Genomic DNA, 13420 nt, shown 5'->3' with positions numbered 1-13420 from the left:
GGATCTGTATCGTGCATTTGTGGTTTTGTACAGTCTGTGGAAACAATAAAGTTATGAGCTGCAGTTTGCATGTTTTTAATAAATAAATTGACCCAAGATTCACACCAACACTTCTTTCTTTCATCAGAATCAGAATACTTTATTGATCCCTACGGGAAAAACCAACAAAAAAAAAACTCCAGCTACTCGCAAAAATGAAGCCATTCCTCTGTCATTTCATCCCAACTCGACTGTTATAATCATCTTTATTAGGTGTCAGTCTGTCATTGGTTAGCCGACTGCAGCTGGTCCAAAACGCTGCAGCACGGTCTCTAACTGGCACACGCAAGCAAGACCACATATCTCCAATACTAGCATCATTACACTGGCTGCCAGTCAGTTTTCAAAATGATTTTAAGATTTTAGTATTTGTTTTAAAGGAGCTGCATGGGTTAGCGGCCTCATACCTTTCTGATCTTTGCAATTTATACACTGCTTCGTGATCACTGAGGTCTGCAGACCAATGGCTCCTTGCTGTCCCGAGGTCCCGATTAAAGCACAGAGGAGATCGAGGCTTTGCTGTGGCTGCTCCTAAACTGTGGAACAAATTGCCCCTTCACATCAGGACCTCACCAACATTAGACACTTTAAAAACCGTTTGAAAACCAACTTTTATTCTCTGGCATTTAAATCAGAATAGGTTGTGACTACTTTTTTTTTTCATTTTATGTTTCTTTTCTTATATTCTGCCATCTGGTCCTATGTCTTGTACAGCACTTTGGTCAACAGCTGCTGTTATGAATGTGCTATAATAAATTTGACTCTTCATCTCATCCCATAACTGTGAACGTGATGCTGGAAGCATGCCTCACAGATTTTTGCATCACACAGTGGTTTCAGATTTGTCAGCCGCACATTCATGACTAAGATCTGGTGACTTGTGGCAAGCATTTTGAGTACAGTGAAATCATTGTTCACATTCATGCTATTACGCCACCGATACAAGAACCACTGATACAAGACAGGATTCATCCGTGCTTTCATGTTGTTTTCACCAATTTCTGACCCCACCATCTGACTGCAGCAGCAGAAATTGAGAGTCATCAGACAAGGCAATGTTTTTCCAATCTTCTACTGACCAATTTCAGTGAGCCCATTTGATTTGTAGCCTCACTTTCCTGTTATTAGTTGAAAGGATTCATAACTGTTGTGATCTTCTGGTGCTGTAGCCCATCCAATTCAAGATTCAACATGTTGTGCATTACAGATCCTAATGAGAAATTAGAGTTACTGTTAGCTGGAAGCATCAGCTGCCCGATCTTCGATTTCAACAAGACATTTTCACCCAGAGAACTGCTGCTCGCTGGATATTTTCTGTTTTTCAAACCATTCAAACCAGTTTTTGAAATACTCAGAACAACCATGCCATGTTCCGAGTTAGTCTACATGTCTAAAGTTTCTCCCATGTGATTGGGCAATTTGATATTTGTGTGAATGAGCAGTTGAACAGGTGTTATAAACAAAAAACCTGATTACACTATTGGGAAGTTACAAATGTTTATGATGATGGACACAGCAGCCTGCTTAGTTACTAACAACAACACATCCCTTCAAATCCTGCTGTTACCTGCAGATACCAGGATACCAAACTACTCCCCAGGTATCCTTTGAGCCATGATGCATCAGACACAATGATAGGGGACTACTCAACTTAGGGGGCCTCTTTTGAAGAGTCTGGATCAGGAGGCTGGATGGTGGTGGAGTTTGAACCAGGACACCTTTTGATAGCTTTGTGTTTTGCACTTTAATTCATCAGTCTTCACGCATCCATTTGTTTTTACTTGCTTTTTACTTCAGCTTTCACTTGCTGGACTAAACTAGATCATCTGGCTGGGAAAAGATTGTGTTTTTGGTTCAAATATAGTACACTGAGAAGTGGCCTTACCTGTTGTGTTTAAATGAACTTTATTGCCCAAATGTGGGACATCAGGGACTGGATGGAAAACAAAACCTTGTGGATATTAAGATGCCACCAGCAGTATTTGGTGCCCTTGTAATGAGAATGGGATTTTATTACTGAATAGTAGTAGTGGGAATGGGGAATTGTTAATGAGTGATTCATTACTCATCACTTACCTGGTTACTGCTGATTCAGGACTTTTTCCTTTCTTTTAAGAGGAAGTTGAGAGGACACATTAACAGCAGGTAATGGGGACGTAATCCTGAAGTAATGTCAGTGTTAAGTATGAACAACATAAAGAAAGGTACTGCTGAGTAACTCAACTATCAGTTTAATCGCAATTTATATTTTTGAGTAATTAAGCAAACGCTTGTGTCCCTTTTTGCAAAGTCTTACTTTGACATCTTTATGTAGAAGAAGCGAATCAGTCGAGCGCCCTGGTCTTGTGCATGGAGGCGAGGATGCCGTGTATAAGGGAGGCAATGGGCCAGTTCAAAGATTGCTGTATTCCCATTTCAGCTGTTACATTTTACTCTTAAACATGAGATAAAGTGAAGCAGAAAACATTTAAAATTTGGTGTTAAATATATATAGAGGAAAGCTGACGTGCTGCTGCGGGTTTAAGTCAGCGATGCCAGCTGCCGATGTTGTTTCTGTATCATTAAGCACAAGACGTGGCCTTTAAATCACAGCGCACCACTTATAAGGACATTTCGGGTGTCATGTCAACACATTTTAAGCTTTCGTGCGTCATTTCACACCGTTTTGTTCCCACTCTGGAGAGATAACTTTAAATTACCAACCCTGACGAACGGCAACATCTCGGGGCCCGAGGCTTAAGCAGTACAGCGCTCGTTCCTCAATCACGGGGTCAGCAGTTCAAGTCCTGGCCCCCAGCATTTCCAGATAGCAATTTAACATTTGTTACGTGCCACCCACCCAAACCTCCTGACCCCTGTCCATGAAGCATTTTAAAAATGTAGCTCAGTCTAAGGAAATGCGAACATGAGCCGTTTGGGACTTTTGTGCTGAAGCGAGACGTGAAATGCGATACAGCAAACGCTCTCTTACTTAATTCCTTAATCCAGAATAATTTGTGTTTGTTTGTTTTGTCTAATGAGATGTGTTTTGGATGTTGTGTAATACTTGTAGCAGGTCATTTTCACACCAGTTCAGGCACCATTCCAGTCATACTCCCTGAGGTTTTCATTTATTTTTAGTTGCTTTCAGTCTTATAATCACTTTCTTTTTCCTGCGTTCCTCTTTCTCTGTCATCACTTTCAGTGTTTGTCTTCATGTGTCTTGGTTATTTGTTATTCGGTTGTTCCCTGTTTCACTGTGAAGATTAGTTTTCTAATTTTTCCCTATTTGTTTCAGTTTTACTTCCTGTTTTTGGTTGCCCTCCCTTGTACCTGCTTGCCCCACCCTCGTCTTATTCCTACCCGCGTCTTGTTTTGCTCTTAGCCCTCTGTGTACATGCATGCTGCCCTGTCTTCCCTTGTCTTTGTTAGATAATCTTGTTTCCATATTTTATCAAAATTGCCCATTTTTAGTTAATCTTTGAGTTCTTTATCTGCACTTGGATCTATTTTTTGATATATTCCGACAGTCTGTAGGTCACTAACATTATGCAACATTATGCGAGATTTAGATAATTTTGTTTAAAACCACCAGATACAGCATTGCCATTGGCCTCGGTGAAGGACCCAAGTATCTTTCTAAGTAAAGTTGGTAGTGCTTAGATAAGAAAATTGTGCATTTTGCATGATTTGTATGTGGTTTTAAGTAGATTTAAAGGTTATGAAGACAAACATAGGCCTTCCTAAAAGTTAAAAAAAAGAAAGAAAGATAGGAATGGGATGCAGTTAAATTGGTTGGGAATGTGCAACATGACACTGGTTAGTATAAATATGTAAGTTTGAGTGGTAGCCAGTAATGGTGCCAAGAGGACATCCTCTGACCTTTCCCCTTTTCTTCTCTCTGATGGGTCTGGAATTACCGGAGCAGCTTCATGAAACATTATCCAGCTGGTATTCCTCCAACCGGCTTTGCAGTTGTGTTGCAGCGCAGGTCTCCAGCTCTGCTCACAGCTGCCCCAAATTAAAATTTGGTTACAGATTCATAAGCTCCCCAAATCAAATCAAAGCGTCAAAATGGGTCAGAAATCACTCGTCATTAATTTTTAACTTCTTCATTCCTCTGAGGTGGAAAACAGCGATTTAAAAAGTTGCTCAGCCTCAAGTTTCGGGTTATGCTGTAGCTGGGAGACGGAGGGCTGCCGCCTACGTCACCTAACATGACTTTCACCATGCCCAAGTGGTGTGTTATTAAAATTCCCGCTCATGTACATGAGCGAGAGGGTTTGAGGATAACGCTTTGCAGTCCGAGCCACTTTCAGAGCGTTTCTGTCCACACTTCTGTGAGCTATCTAAATATATGAATTATTTACATTGTGTTTGTTTGTCTAAAAGCTGCTGTTCTTTTGTAGGAGCGATTCACTGTAGCAAGCCAGGATGTTTGGTATTGGAGGTGAAAATTGGAAGCTGGAGGGATGATGATGTGTCTGCAGTGTGATCACTGTGAGCTGACAGGAGCAACAAAACAGGAACAAATTAGACAGATTTGTCAAACAGATTTCAAATTATGCAATGTGGCTTCAACCTGAAATCCTTCTGAATGAATGCAAATGAGTTTTGTCAGATGTGAGGAACCTCTACACTGGATAATGAATGAGTCAGCTCCTCCAAAAGCTCAACAGTGAAAGGGAACAAACTTCTCAGATTGAACGCAGGAAGCATGCATTATGTATCACAGCAGGCCTGTGAGATGAAATGCAGTATGTGATTTAGTTTCTCGGCTTTTTGTTCACCTGAATCTCAGCCACTGCCTTTTTTTCCCCACTTTGCGCGTCTCCTTTTGACCGTTCTCGATCTAAATCCCCACCGTGTTTTCGTTGGCTCACAGAAAATTTGTCTCTTTTGTTTTAGCCTTTCCAAAGTATAAATCCCTGAATCAAACTAAATCTGTAGTGCAGCACAAATAGAGTCCGAGCAGCGTCAAAACTTGTGGCTGGACTTGTGGCATAGATTTTTCATTAGAACTAATGGGTGCTGAGACAGAAGCGGTGAATTATTGAGCGAAATGCTTCTGTTTGCTCGCTCGTCGTTACACAGCTCTGCACCTGGCTTGTTGCAAACCTTCCCCTATCAGGACTTTTCCTGTGACTTCATTTATGAATTATGCAAATTTTATCAGTTTGTGCTTGTTTTCCGCTCATGGCACCTTAAGTAAAATAAACATATTAAAAAATACTAAGCAGCGAGCTTTCAGTGTGGATTTCTATCCTTGAGCCTCTTAAAGAGTTCACGTCTGAGTTGTTTTAGATTGGCTTTATTTGCAGCACACCATCACATAAAAGTTGTTTTTCCTTTTGAGTCAAGTCACTCTTTTCAAGCTGACATGTTTATTTTTTTGTGTAATAATTGCAAAAATACAGCAGTGACAAATTCCTAAAATAATTATGAATCTGCTCTGTGTCACAAACCAAGCTTTTGTTTTTCTGTTCATGCCTGTGTGGCTTCACTGCTAATCTCTTTCTTGTTGGTGGACTCTGACTCTTTTGGGCCATCTGTTTGATGATCCAGAACCCATTACGTGCTTGATGCTGATATTTGGCTGCAGGAGCGATAGCAGCTATGGTAGGGTGAGGGCAGACAGCTGGATTTATGGGTGCTGGGAGGCCAACGATCAGCCAGTCATTTGTTATGTCTTACCAGCAGGTCCTCTAATTGGACCGGAGGCATGGGGGAAAGTTGAATCAATGAGCTAAGCCACAACTTTTAAACTCTTCCTTTCTCTCAGATGGATTTGTGTGGCTATTAGCCTAACAATGCTAACCCTGTGGCAGAGGACACCATCTCCTGCTTTGCATGCAGATTCATTAGTTGCTAGATAGCTCGTACTGGGGGTCAGTAATGAAAAAGATGTGAGACAGGCTCGGAAATTCATGATTAAACCATTGAGCAGAAAGAGTCGTCCCCTTTGTGAGTGCTTTGAATATTTGCCAACGCTTCGATTAAATCAGCCTTTTTGGCCGAGACTGTGACAGTTTTAGGTGTCCTTCAGCTGGGCAGCTCTATAACTTTGCTCGTTTTCACAGCTTGCTTTGTAAGAAATTAGCATATAATCAGCTGGCCGACACTGAGGGAAGTTGTGGGATGAAGCAGTTAAACGGCAGCAAATGAATGAATTTGAATTCATTTCAGCCGTGTTTTATTTGACAAAACATGAGCGACACAGCTGCTGCCCTCTAAAAAGAGAAATGCTAACGCTCCTTCTGCATCAGCTGAACGATGAGGAAGTAGTCTGAGAGCAGGAAACGATGCTGAGGAAGTAAGGCCCGGTTTGTCCACTGCATCTGTATTTTCTTCTTCTTTCTTTTTTTTAAGCGAAACCCATACATTGAAACAGCACATCTCCCAATATTGCAGTATCTTGATATCTGCAATTTTGCAATGCATTGTGAGTTGATACTTAATGATATCTCTGCAACTGAAGAAGAAAATGTGCAGAAAAGCAAAGCAAAACATTAATTATGTAGGTTTTCACTTCATTGTGGTGTCAGTCTGTGTTTTATCATCATATTAACTCTCACATTTGCCCCGTACGTCAGGTTTCCTCAGAGTTTCTTCTTCATTATAAGTTTGTTAAATTCTGTTCACTTTACTGTAATTCAAGTAAAGAATAAATATGCAGAATCTGCAGGTAAAGGACATGACTTTCAGTACCAGAAGCTTTCTGCTTTCCCTTTGCAGCCTGAGCTTTATGGACCAATCAGATTTATACAGGTTTGGATTTCATGCAAGTAAATAATCCGTGTAGAGAGCAAAAGAGGGATTACGTTTTCCAGAATGCAGGTTTTTTTTAACATATATATCTTTTAAAAATGTGCCTTTGTTTATAAACAATGACTGATGCATAAAACAGGATGTCTTGACATGGATATCAGCGGCAGCACAGGAAGCTCTGACATAAAGTGGAGATTGACCTTTAAGCCTCATATTGTTGACTCAGTTTGATTTTTGAGTTTAAATCAAAAAGGGCATCGAAAAATAATTCATTTGTCTGACACCAAAATCACGCAGATAGATCGTTGTAGCTGTTTTGAGGTTTAGTTTCAAAACGTTTAACTTTTAATACGTTTACCACCCACACCGTTGTTACAGGGACGCCTAAAACGGAGACTCTTGGAGGCACTGCTGTTTCAAGAGGGAGAAACTATGACTTCTGTCTCTTGATGCAAAGATGATTTTATGATGCACAGACCATCGTTTGCTTCAGTCTGATCAGTTCCAAAGAGTAAGCCAGAAAGTGCATGAAAGGCAAAATACGATCATATCATACTCCTGTGTCACTTCCAGTTCCATCTCATCAATGGTCTGTGCCAGGTAATCTCTGGTCTTGCTTTCGGCCTCTGCTGTTGTTCTTCATCAGTATTTTCTATAGGCCTGTTTACATTCGCTGCACAGGTCAAATTATATGAAAACATATTAGATGTTATAACAACTCCAACTCAGCTCACCAAAGCCACGCTTGACCTGAGAACTCATCCATACCACTTCACATCAGTTTGGCTTTGAAATTAAAGCCGTAATTTAATTTTTGACTTGGAAAAACAAAAATATAAACCAAAACTCAATCTGTTAATTTTAAAAAAGATTGTCAGTAATTAGTTGTATTTCCAAGAACAACAACGAACTTTAATTTATTGTGATTACTGCTCTGTTAATGTGGGATAGTGGGTCAGAAAAAGAAATGCTAGTTTTAGCAATTACAGTAGGTGAGGTAATATTTAACAGTGCTGTCAAAGTAAATGTGCAAACTAATACTTTTTCCCCCAGCAGTGTCAAATTACCCAGTTGTGAATACAGCTTATTGCTTCGGTGTGATCCCGTTGATCAGCTGCAAATATAAAGTTGTGTTGACAGAAGCGGGTTCCCTTGAGGAGCAGCTCGAGTGTTTTTGCAGTCGTCTGAAGCGTCTCAGTCAGGGCTGTTTGGCTGCTGTAAGCCATCATGTCCCACGATTGAATTTGCCTCAGTAATAGCTTTAGTTTCTATCAGCTCCTGCCCCAATTTTAGCCCAATTACATTTTGCTTGCTGGGCAGCCTGCCTTTCTTCACACTTCTCTGTTTTCAATGAAAAAGTCCAACTAGTTCAACTGACAGCTCAACAAAACTGGGGCCTGTTAATGTTTGACTCTACCTTTTGTTCTTGATTGGATTTTAATCGAATCTGCCACTTAATCCCATGTAGGGCCAACCAAGTCCTCCCCTCGCTCTGTTTTTATCCAGGGAGAATTGACTCGGAGATGCTGGTTGTTTTTCAGCTTTATCCTGTTTGAGATTCAGCGAGGAAGACACACTTCTCACTGGGAGCTTCCCACTGTGACCACAGCCTTCTGATGCTGGCTGCTGAACAAACTAATGGAGGTTAAAGCTGCACTTCTCTCATCACTTAGCTTTCCACTTAACTGATAAGAACACGGCGTCCCCTGTGCTCCCTCTGCTTGTAAGCGTGAGACGTATGCATGCAGTACGATAAGAGAAATGGTCATAAACAATAAATATCCCCGCAAACAGTCACTGGTTTTGCAGTAAAGCTGGAAAGATTAATCAAAGAAACCAATAATAAGCTGAATATGTTCTAGTCAAAATAATTTATGATATACTTTTTGTAGTGTTGTTCTTCCCATCACTGCAGAAAAATCCATCTTTATTTATAATTTATTCATTTGACATTAACTATAGATACCCTATACTTCATTCAAGTGGCTTTTTTTGGGATGCAATGAAACCTGGCAACCTTCCACTCTGACTTCCACACTGTAAACTGCTTTGTCGTGCAGAAAGCCTGAAAGTTATGGATCTATTTTCTTCTTTATGAAACGGGAGACATTCAGCCATGTTGGCTGAGCTGGCTCTGGCCTAAATCGAATCTGAGGCAGAGCTCTTTCTCCAGGGGGCGAATGAAATAAGCCTTCAACTCCTTAGATGTTTAATCAACAAATCCCAGGTATGGGTCCCTATAGGGGACAGTCTCTTTGGGAGGGGGTGGGGAAGGAATTGCTACTACCGTTCACACTGCTGTCTGTATAGCTCGCATTGCTCGGATGTGTCAAAGCAGGAGGGAGTCGGTGTTTCTTGAGAAATCCTTGCCCTCCTGCCCTATCCTCTCTAAGAGGTCCGTGTTTACAGTGAACTCTGGGTCAATCCCATTTGGCTTGTCGTACACTCGGGAGGCAAACGACGTAGATCTGCAACGGAGTGCAACCTCCTGCATCTGGCCGAGACCTCGGCTGAAATGGACTCGGCCCCTGAGCCGTGGCACCCCGGTGCCAATGCAGTCAGACACCCATGCTATTAGCTGCTGTGCTAATTTTACACAGCTCTATTAAGAATGAGTCACTGCCACGAATGGCAGCCACAGAGCCATAATGGGAAAGTTATTTCTGAGGGCATACCTGCATGCACACAGGCTTATTATTAACCCCAGTGACCCCTTTACCTAAATTATATATAAGCTATCCAAATCTTTCACATGATGCCCTTTTCTTGCACATACAGGTTATTAATATAATCTGACAAGCCCGTCCTTCAAAATACACCCACTGTGTTTAGATTTACATCTAAAAGGTTTTCGGGAAAAGGTGCTGTAACGCATTGGGATAAAATGTTTGTTTTATTTCAAAAATCTTTTTGAATAACAGTGAAATAACTTTGCTGTGAATATGATAATGCTGACAGTGATGTTCACTTTGAACTGATTCCTTCAGTGAAAAAAACAAACTGTGATATTTTACAGAAAATAATCTCTGTGAGAAATAAAAGTTTATGATATTTACTATATACTATGTTTTGTATAATCTGTACAAATCCATCTGATTAACATTTCAAAAGCCCCTAAAGGTTTCTGTTACTATGATACCATTTTCTATGACAGGTGCAAATGTCAGCATTAAAATGCTAATGTTAGGCTTCTGTGGTCTCTAGTCTGACTCCTCTGGTCTCATTTAGCCACTTTTTTAGTGTTTAACATGTGGCTAAATGTGAGCATATGTAGAAATATGGCACATGTAAACACAATAAAGGTAGGGTTTTTATCTTACTGTATAACATGTCTTGAGATAACTGGCACCACAGAAAACTGACTCTTTGAATTCATTAGTATTCCAGTACTTTTGATAACAATCACTTTTCTAAATGAAAGAACTGTTGAGGAGCCTGCGGTTCTGCTGTTCCGGTCCAGTAAGAATAATTTCCCATTTTTATGTTTGCTTTGAACCTCTTTTAGCCCGTAGGCCAATCTGTGGGAAGGCCATGTGACACAGAATGGATCACCATTTTAGAGAGATTGGTTGGTATGGTGGATCTTTTCTGAATTACGGTCAGCATGTCACACTTTCACAGTGACCATACTTTTAAACCTCACATTCAGAAAAGGCCATGGGGGAAGTATCTTTGGTCTCTTTATAACAAAGAGATTAAGAGGGAGCGGTATATTCGCTGTGACAAACTGCTCTGTGGAGTAGGAACAGATGACCTCGGAGACGGTTCAGGACAGTAGAGTACAACTGTGTGCCTTTTACAGGCAGTCTGGTTTTGTGTTGTAGCTAGATTGCTTTTTCTTGTAGTAGAAAATATGTGTGCAATACGCTCGAATGTGGCCTCATGCAGTATATAAAATTAATTTTGGTCAGCGTTTCTGTTGGCAAAAATCTGCAGCAATTTATATTTGGCAGAAGTTTCTGCTCTTACACGTACGTATTCAGAAGGTTGAATGCCGGGAGAGCAGCAGCAGGAGGAGGGAGGTGGAGGTGGGTTGCAAAGCAGCTTACAGATGTGCACTTTAAGTAGGCAGGCTAAAGCAGCTTAAATAGCAGATCCTCTAGTTTTGCTAATTGAATGTGTAGAAGGATATCAGCTGATGCATCAGCTGATTGCTGGCTTTGAGATCAGCTGATCGATGGGGATTGTGGATGAACTTGACCTCAAAGCTTGCCTGAAGTAAGGCTAAAGTTGTATTGGTCTTCTGATGTAGTTTGAGAAAAATGAAGCTGCTACTTTATGTAGCTTCCTACATCAGCGTGTTTGTTTGAACGTTGGTCAGTGTTGCTTCACCACGTGTGCGTTTCTGTCACAGTAAAGGAATGCCGCATTCGATTGATACCCACCTTCCCTTCCCCCGTGAAGGTCGCTCCTCCCTCCCCACTTGGAGCTGGAACATTAATACTCTTTGCAGAGATTTGTCATGACTCATTTGTCGTCACATAAAGCTCATTATACATCTGGCCACAGCTGTGCAGAGTTGCACATCCACAAAGTCACAATTAAACACATGTACGCAGATGCATAAATAGTTCAATCTGCACTACAGGGAGCGCGTTAACTTACATGCTCTCTCCAGGTATGTCTTTCACCTCCACTGGCTGTGTCCCTAATTAAATTTTTACTCTCTCATCTCTGCCTGTGTGTCTTTCAACATGACCTATAACTACTCCCACATTTGACTGCATGCTTAATGCATCACTTTCTTTCGTGTTTTACTTTTTAAAGTACTTTTTTCCAAGTAGGTGTTCTGAAAGGGGTTTAATGAGGTCATAGAACAAAAGACAATCATAGACTTCTCTGCAGCCAGTCTTTTTGCATCCAGAGAAGTTGGCCCTCTGTAGGCCATTAGAAAAACAACAGTTCTTTTCAGACCTGGAAGCTACAGCTAAGTGTAAAACGTGCTGTGTTACCTGGCTTAGTGGATTTTTACCTTGATATTTGTTTAAATTAGCCACGTATGGTTCCATAAATACTCCTGGACATAATTTGGGGCTGTATTTAACATGTTATTTTCACCTCACAATCTGTAAGACCTCCCTGTTTTATGGAGCAGATCACTGACCTTGGATGTGTGTGCAAAATAAAGCTATAAAACTGTGTGCAGCCATCTTATTTAGTCTTCTGCATTTAATGGTGTTCTGTCAACTGATGATGAGATGAGATAGCAGTTTGTTGTCATATCTTTTATCTAATTTCCTCTTTTTTTATACGTGGTTGCAGCATGGGTAATGTTTATGGAAGTGTTGTTGCTTTTACACATCCACACTTGTTATCATACTTGTTAAATTTCAATAAATACATTTTTGAAGTGAAACGGTGAAGATGAGTTCACTTCTCTGATGGCAACACTGTTGTCTTATTTTTGGATGGATGAATAGTGAGTTTAGTTTAAGATTGCTCCTCATTTAAAAATAAATGTCTCATATGCAAGAAGGGTGCATGATCCGATTTGGTCTTTTGTATGTCTAAAGCTTTAAGCACAGCACTTTGATGTGGAAGGATGTCATTTGTAAACAAAATCTAGACGTGATGTGAGTGATTTCCTGTTGGTTATGAAGTGGTCCTGAGGTTTGCACCCAGATTCAAGCCTGCAGTAACCTTTGCAGTTCCTTCTTTTTGCCTCGCCTTGTTCGCTACTGATGATCCTAAAAATAAGACCATTATACAAATGCAAGCCCAGCTTTAATTACCATTTTAAATGAAGCAAAGCCTTTGCGATGGAGAGTCACCCCAGCTCTCCATGAAGGCTCCACCTCATAGCCACATCTGCCCGTGGACACTCCCGTCATGAGTGGGTTATTAATCATTTGGCTAAATCGGATTTATGTGCTGTAAGATGATATATGGGGGCAAATGCAGGCACTGGAATATTGATTTCATTTTGGCTTTAAGCTAAGACATCGTCAGCTAGGTGTTATGAGCTATTGACAAATAGCAGGCATCCAAAAGGGTGAAGCCAGCTGGCAGAGCTGATCTCTAACTTTTCTGCCTTTTAGCCCTATCTCATTGTCTAGTTGGCCATGGTGTTCGAGGCTTTTAATCAACACAGAAGTAGTTTCACACTACCTGCAGTAGAAATCCCTCAGTGTTTTACAACCTTAAGTGTAAAGGATGATAAGAGTTCAAAGTGTGAAATGGTTTTCTTATGGTGGTGCTCGCATTTTGTAAACTGCAGCAGTAAAACCTTGCTCCATAATCATGGCTCTCATACAAACCGCTGCAGTGAGCTAAAGAGGTGCGATTCCCCCAAACATGCAGCTTAAATTACATTTTCTTCGCCCTCATTTCATATTCGTGTTCTGTATTTGTGATGCTCAATTACCACCTAGTTTTGTGCCAATTAGTCGTAAGTAAAGTCCCTTAGGATAGTTTAATTATTATTATTCTATTTTTTTCAATCCCAGACCTGGAAATTTCCGAGTGAGTGAGCCAAGCAAACATTTTCTCTTAGATTATTATGTACAAAGAGGCCTGTGTGTTGGAGTCTTCTGCCCCAGCTGTCAACGTCAAATGACTTGTTGGTGTGTTTAAATATGGCGACGATTAAAAGAGTGATGTTGTTTTTCTGCAGCGATAAACCAAGCGTGGCCTC

The 13420-nt window shown here is 40.7% G+C and overlaps 1 protein-coding gene across 1 annotated transcript in view; it reads left to right on the top strand.

Annotated features, from left to right (window-relative positions):
* The window catches only part of fras1 (Fraser extracellular matrix complex subunit 1), a 311100-nt gene that overhangs the window by 81957 nt on the left and 215723 nt on the right, over positions 1 to 13420 (top strand).

Source organism: Oreochromis niloticus, linkage group LG12 (assembly GCF_001858045.2).
Source record: "Oreochromis niloticus isolate F11D_XX linkage group LG12, O_niloticus_UMD_NMBU, whole genome shotgun sequence".
Lineage (NCBI taxonomy): Eukaryota > Metazoa > Chordata > Actinopteri > Cichliformes > Cichlidae > Oreochromis > Oreochromis niloticus.
Note: the sequence above shows the minus strand (reverse complement) of the source record. Positions and strands in the feature narration are given on the sequence as shown.